Below are 6,625 nucleotides of genomic sequence, written 5' to 3' on the forward strand. Positions count from 1 at the left end.
TTTTTTGTATTGTGTTTGGTTTTGGTATCAGGGTAATAATATAAGTATGCTATAAAGATATATAAATATAATATATACATACATTATAAACACTTCATAAAATAACTTGGAAACAGCCCAAGTGCCCATCAGTAGATGAGTGGATAAAAATCTGTGGGACACTTACACCATAGAATACTATGCAGCCATAAAGAAGAGGGATCTTGTACCCTTTGGGACAGCATGGATGGACCTGGACAATATTATGCTAAGTGAAATAAGCCAGTCAGAGAAAGACAAATATCACATGATCTCACTCATATGTGGAATCTAATGAACAAAATAAACTGATGAACAAAATAGATTCAGTGACCTAGAAGCATGGAACAGACTGAGGGATCTCAGAGGGAAGGAGGGGGTGGGAGGGTGGGTGGGGAGAGATTAACAGAAGAACTTATATGTTTATATGCATAACCCACGGACACAGACAATAGTGTGGTAAAGGCCTGGGGTGGGGAGTTGGTGTGGGGTGGAAGGGGGTCAAAGGGGAAAAAAGGGACATTTGTAATATTTTCAACAATAAAGATACATTAAAAAAAAAAAACTTGGGAAGTGATCCCTCCTCTGTATTCTGGAAGAGATTGTATAAAATCAGTGTTAATTCTGTTTTTAAATGTTTGGTAGAATTATATGGTGAAGCCACCTGGGCTTGGGGATTTCTTCTTTGGGAATTTTAAAACTGTGAGTTCAATTTCCTTAATAGTTTTAAGGCCATTCAAACAATTTATTTTGTATTGTATGAGTTGTGGTAGTTTGTGTTTTTTGAGGAATTGGTCCATTGTACCTGATAAATTTATTTTTGGTAGAGTTTGTTTGTTGCCTTATTACCCTTTTGATGTCTAGTGACATCTCTACTGGTGATTTGTGTTTTCTCTCTCTTTTCCATTGTCAGTCTTGCCAGATGTTTTTCAATTTTATTGACCTTTCTTCACTTTATTGATTTTTTTCTATTGTTTTTCTGTTTTCAATTACATTGATTTCTGCTCTTTATTATTTTCTTTGTTCCATTTGCTTTGGATTTACTTTGCTCTTCTTTTTCTAGGTTCTTGAGGTAAGAGCTTAGGTTATTGATTTGAGACTTTTCCTGTTTTCTAATGTATATGCTATAAATTAGTGCTATAAATTTCCCTCTCAGCACTGCTTAGCTGTGTCCCTCAGACTTTGACATGTTCACTTTTCATTGTCATTCAGTTCAATGTATTTTGAAAAAATTTTTTGACATCTTCTTTGACCCTTGGATTATTTAGAAGTGTATTGTGTAGTTTCTAAGTGTTTTGAGACTTACTTGTTATTTTCTATTAGTGATTTCTAACTTGATTCCATCCTGGTTGGAAAATATACTCTGTATGTCTTCAGTTTTTTCAAATTTGTTCTACACCCCAGGATGTGGTTTATCTTGGTACAGGTTCATTGGGCATGTGAAAAGAATGTATTCTGCTGTTGTTTTAGGACAGTGTTCCATAAATGTTAATTAGTACTATGGATTGATAGATGGTATCGAGTTCTTCTATATCCATGATGATTTTCTGTCTAGTTCTATAAATTGTTGGGGGTGGGGGTGGTGCTGAAGTCTCCAACTATAATTGTGATAAGTCTATTTCTTCTTTCAATTCTATCAGATTTTGTTTTACATATGTTACAGCTCTGTTGTTTTATGTATACACATTTAGGACTGCTATATCTCCTTGGTAGAGTAACCCTTTTATCATTAATGTCCCTCTCTGTCTCTGGTAACTTACTTTGCCCTGATGTCCCTTTATCTGATATTAATATAGCCACTCCTGCTTTCTTTTTTTTTAAATGAGCACATGGTATATATTTTCCCTCCTTTTACTTTCAATCAGCTTATATTGTTATATTTGAAGTGAGTTTCTTGTAAACAGCATATAGTTGAGTCATATTTTCTGCCAAACCTTGTCTTTCAATTGATGTATTTAGAATATTTATATTTATTATAGATATGTTAGGTCTTAAGTTTGCCACTTAATTTTTGTTTTCTGTTTGTTCTCTCTGTTTTTCATTTGTTTTCTTTTCCTTGCCTTCCTGTGGGCTACTTGAACATTTGTTAGAATTCCATTTTGGCTTCTCTATAATATTTTTTCCTAAAAAATAACTTTGTTTTATTATCATGATTTGTGAAGACAAACAGGGTAGAACAGTTCAAGGAAGTACACAGACAGTGTCCTGTTTTAGGTCCCAAATTTCCCTTTTCTGATGGGTGTAGGAGCTGAGCACTGATGTCATCCAGAGGCCGTTCTACTGCCACCAGTGTTCTTTCATCCCAAAGATCTGTGAAGAGTAGAAGCTTATATATCTTAGTAATTTTAAAGGCATGGGCTGTGCGCCTCCTCATGACATCTGTTCATTCGTGGGAGGAAGTGGATTGTTCAGTAGGTTTTGTCATTGGAAGAGGCAATGACTTGTTGATGATGCAGAAATGTAGGCACCACGGAGAAGAGTGTGCATTGGTCTCTTGGGATGAAAACTGATGTGTGTGGAGGGATTTGCCTTTGGAGCCAAGGGCGATGAAACACCTGCTTCTGGATGGTTCGGCTCCACTCTGTGTACGGTTTGTCTGGGATGCTCTATTCAAATATCTGCTGGTCAGAACGAGCACTGACAAAGCTGTTGGTTTTGGGGCGATAGCCAGAGCGGTCGCAGGGCAACTGTAAGCAGGCCCCGTACAGTGAAGCATTAGATGTTTTACATGCACGCGTGGACTCCAGCACTGTCACCTGAGGCAGCTGGCCAGTTCCCATCTGCACTGGCTGCCAAAGGACACGTGGGCTCCACCGTCCCTGAGTGAGGCTGGCAAGCGCGCAGGTGCTTGAAGCTTCATCCCAGCAGCGGAATGATAGGTAGAGACGCTTGACTCGATGCCACAGAAAGCTTTGTTGAATCTGTAGAAAACAAAATCTGAAGGGCAGAGGGAAGGAACACTGGCATTTTGGAAACCTTTGGAGGCTTATGTTGTCACGTTCATGATTCAACTGATAGAGAAAACCCGAGAAGCTGTAGAGTAAGCTGCAGAATAGGCTAGCCAACTTCCACATGGGGAGACACAGCTGCAAATAATGTTCTCGGGACCCCTTGTCTTGAGGAACAGTAAATGCTCTGCATCTTTAGAGAGTGGAAGGGTATCCCCGTGCTTTCCTGTTGCAACTGTAGATCCCGGTCGCCAACGATGCAAGCGATGAGAAACCTGGAAGAGAAGAAGCTGCCTCTTTTGAACAGGAGAGACGTGGATGGGGAAAAGTGATATTTCAGAGCAGCTTCATAATTCTTTACCTCCACTTTCTCCATGAGAGGACGAAGGGCGAAGTGGGCGTCAGTGCCTCCAGGTATCAGTGCTGCGGGCCGCGGGCCGCACGTCGCGGGTATGACGCTGGAATGGATTGTTCGCACCCACTGCTGCTCACTGCTGTTGCGAGTCGGAGACCAGCTGAGCCCGGAGTACTGTCCGCTCAGCTGTGCTCACCGCGAAACTCTTCTTGATCAGACGCCGCGATGGACTGAACATCAGCATTCGCGATGGGATGGTTCTTCGCAAGTGTCCAGGCAGCCGAGTCCCAGAACTGCCACCCGACAAGAAGGCCAGGCCCCTGTGATAACTTCTGCCTCGACACACCCATATGCGGCCTGTCCATCAGCATCTCATGAAGAGCGCGACCTGGTTTGACATCAAACGCACTGAAGCAGTCCACGGATCCAGCTGCACTGTGGGTACCAGAGGGACACCAGCTGAGACTCAGGATGCCACTTTTCTAGCAAAAGTTCTTTCAAACTGGATTTTGTCTGGGATGATTTGAAATAGTTTCACAGATCCATCTTCGCACACAACCAAAAGTTGAGAGCCCCTGGGGCTGGCAGTTATGCTCCAAGTGGTCCTCCAAAGGCATCCAAAGAATACTTGAGGTTTAATGTCTGCAAATCATACTTGGTAATCTCTCCGTTGAGTCCGGCACTAATGAGTTGTCTGTCTTTGGCCCAACACAGAGCTTCTGTAGCTGGAGACTCGTGAGCTGTGAAAAATTTCTCCTGCAGGTAGTTTGCTGACAAGTTATAAATGTCCACAGTGCCATCTGTTCTTGAAGCCAATCCGTTTGGGTATCGTAAGCCACACAGCCCATCCCTGATGGAACATAATTAAAGAAACTCGATGGGTGATAAATTCATCCATTCCTGTGGGTGGCTGTTCTCTTCTTTCCACCCTGGCCCTGGTCTTCCCAGAGGTGCTCACGGTGCCTATCTATAGTATCTTTTTTAGAACGGATTTTTGAGTGTATCTCTTTGTATAGCTTTTTTAGTTGTTGCTTTCGGTATTGCATTGTGTACAGAACTTGTCATGGTCTATAGTATAGTCATTCATCAGTTCCCGGGAAGTATAGAAACCTGACTTCCCTTTATATCTTATTGCCCTCCTCCCTTTATAATTATATTAACTATTTCCTCTACATATATTTAGAACCACATCAGCAGTATTATAATTTTGTTTCTGTTAATCCTCACCCAAGGATATTTTTTCCATTGATTTTTGTTGTTGTTGAGAGGTGAGGGGGGGAGAGAAACATCCAAATGAGAGAGACACATGGACCTGTTGCCTCCCACATGTGCCCCTCCTGGGCCTGAGATCAACCTGCAACCCAGGTATGTGCCCAGGAATCAAACCTATGACCCTTTGGTACGCAGGCCAACGGGGATCTACCACTGAGCCACACTGGCCAGGGCAGCAGTATTATAATTTTTACTTCAACTGTCAAACATAACTTAGAAAGTCTATTGTATTCATCCTTATAAATAGGTATTGCAGCATGTCATAACTTGCCATGTTTTTCCTGCCATGTTTTTCCTTCCGGGAGTTCCAAGTTTCTTTCATTTCCTTTCTTTAAAAAGAATTTCCTTTACCTTCCTCTTAGATTAGATCGACTTGTGACACAATCTTAGTTTTCTTTTCCCTGTGGATGAATTGATTTTTCTCTTCACTCCTGAAGAATATTTTCACTCGATGTAGAATTCTGGACTGATGGGTCCTTTCTTTCAGTGCTAGAAAAATGTGCTGCTGCTTCCCGGCTTGTATGGTTTCTAATGAGAAATCTGTCATTCAGAGTTTTTGTCTACAGTGAGGTGTCATTTTTCTCTGGCTGTTTTCAAGATTTGTTCCTCTGTTTTTAGTTTTGAGAAGTTTAATTATGATGCATCTTGGTGTGGATTTCTCCTGGCCGACCCTGTTTGGAATTCACTCGGCTCCCTGAATCTCTGGTTTGCGTCTTTGCCCAGAGGTTAGTAGTTGCAGCGGCTGTTTCTCTGGGCCGTCTGCCGCCTGCGCGCCCCCGCTCCTGAGACTGCGTGGCCGGGAGGCCGCCCGGCTCAGGGCCGCAGCCCGAGGCCCCGTGCGCTCCGGGCCAGCCTTCTCTCTCTCTCTTGCTCTGCTGGGCAGTTTCTCCTGTTCTCCTAAAGCTCTGCTGGCTTCCCCACTGATGCTTCCATTTTACTGCAAAGCTTATCCAGTAAGTCTTTCAGTTTGGTTTCTGTATCTTTCAAATTTAAAATTTCCACTTGATCCTTCTTGTCTTCTTTTTCTTTGCTTGTGGGTTTTTGTTGTTTTTTTAGATCCTCACCTGAGGACATTTTTCATTGATTTTTAGAGAGAGCAGAAGGGGGAGAGAGAAAGAAACATCAATTGGTTGCCTCCCGCACTCACCCCAGCTGGGGTGGGGGATCGAACCCACAACCTAGGCATGTGCCCTGACCCGGATTTGAACCTAGGACCTCTGAGTGCACAGGACGGCACTCCTACCGGCTGAGCCACCTCAGTCAGGACTGTGCTTGTGGTTTTATAGTTTCTTGCTGAGACTTTCTATTTTTTTTTTTCCATTTGTTTTGAGCATGTTCATAATTATTTGTTGAAGCATTCTTATGATAGCTTCTTGTCATATAATTCTAATATCTTTGTCATCTTTGTGTTGGCATCTGTGTCTTTTTTCACACATTTTCTTTCTGGTTCTTAGTATGATAATTTTTGATTGAAATATCTACATTTTTGATTCTATGTTATAAATCTTATTTAAGCTTAGTGTTAGCTGATTTCCTTCGACACCATTCCAGTGCGGCACGTGGGGGGACCAGAGGGTGCTGCCTCCTTATTGCCTAGTGGGAGATGAAAGTCCCGGTCCCCCACTTGGCCTCCACTAACACCTTCGGAAGGGATTCCTCATACCTGCTGGACAGTGTGGGGGGTCCAGCTCCCCACGTGGTTTCCGCTAATCCTGTGGTGAGGGTGGCCCTGTTTCCAGTGGGCAATGCTAAGAGCTCCACTCCAGCAGGAAGGCGGCGGTGAGGGGACTCTTTACTACCATATGCTGGGCGACATCTAGATTTCCCATGTGGCCTCCACTGACTTCATGGGGTGGAGGGGGGCTTGTGACTTCTCTGTGGAGATGAAAGATGATGTCCTGCTCTCCGCTTGGTCTTTTCTGGCGTCGCCACGGGAGGGGGTTGGGGTGCCTTTGTACAGGCTGACAACGGGGAAGGCCTAGACTCCCCACCCAGCATTTGCTGGTGCGGGTGGAGACAGGTTTTGTTTTCT

The 6,625-nt window shown here is 43.2% G+C and overlaps 1 pseudogene; it reads right to left on the minus strand.

Moving 5' to 3' along the window:
- Positions 1 to 2,228: 2,228 nt before the first annotated feature.
- On the minus strand, positions 2,229 to 6,409 carry LOC148091930 (U3 small nucleolar RNA-associated protein 4 homolog pseudogene; annotated as a pseudogene).
- Positions 6,410 to 6,625: the final 216 nt, after the last annotated feature.

Source organism: Miniopterus natalensis, chromosome 11, assembly GCF_054644295.1.
Source record: "Miniopterus natalensis isolate mMinNat1 chromosome 11, mMinNat1.hap1, whole genome shotgun sequence".
NCBI classification, from domain to species: domain Eukaryota; kingdom Metazoa; phylum Chordata; class Mammalia; order Chiroptera; family Miniopteridae; genus Miniopterus; species Miniopterus natalensis.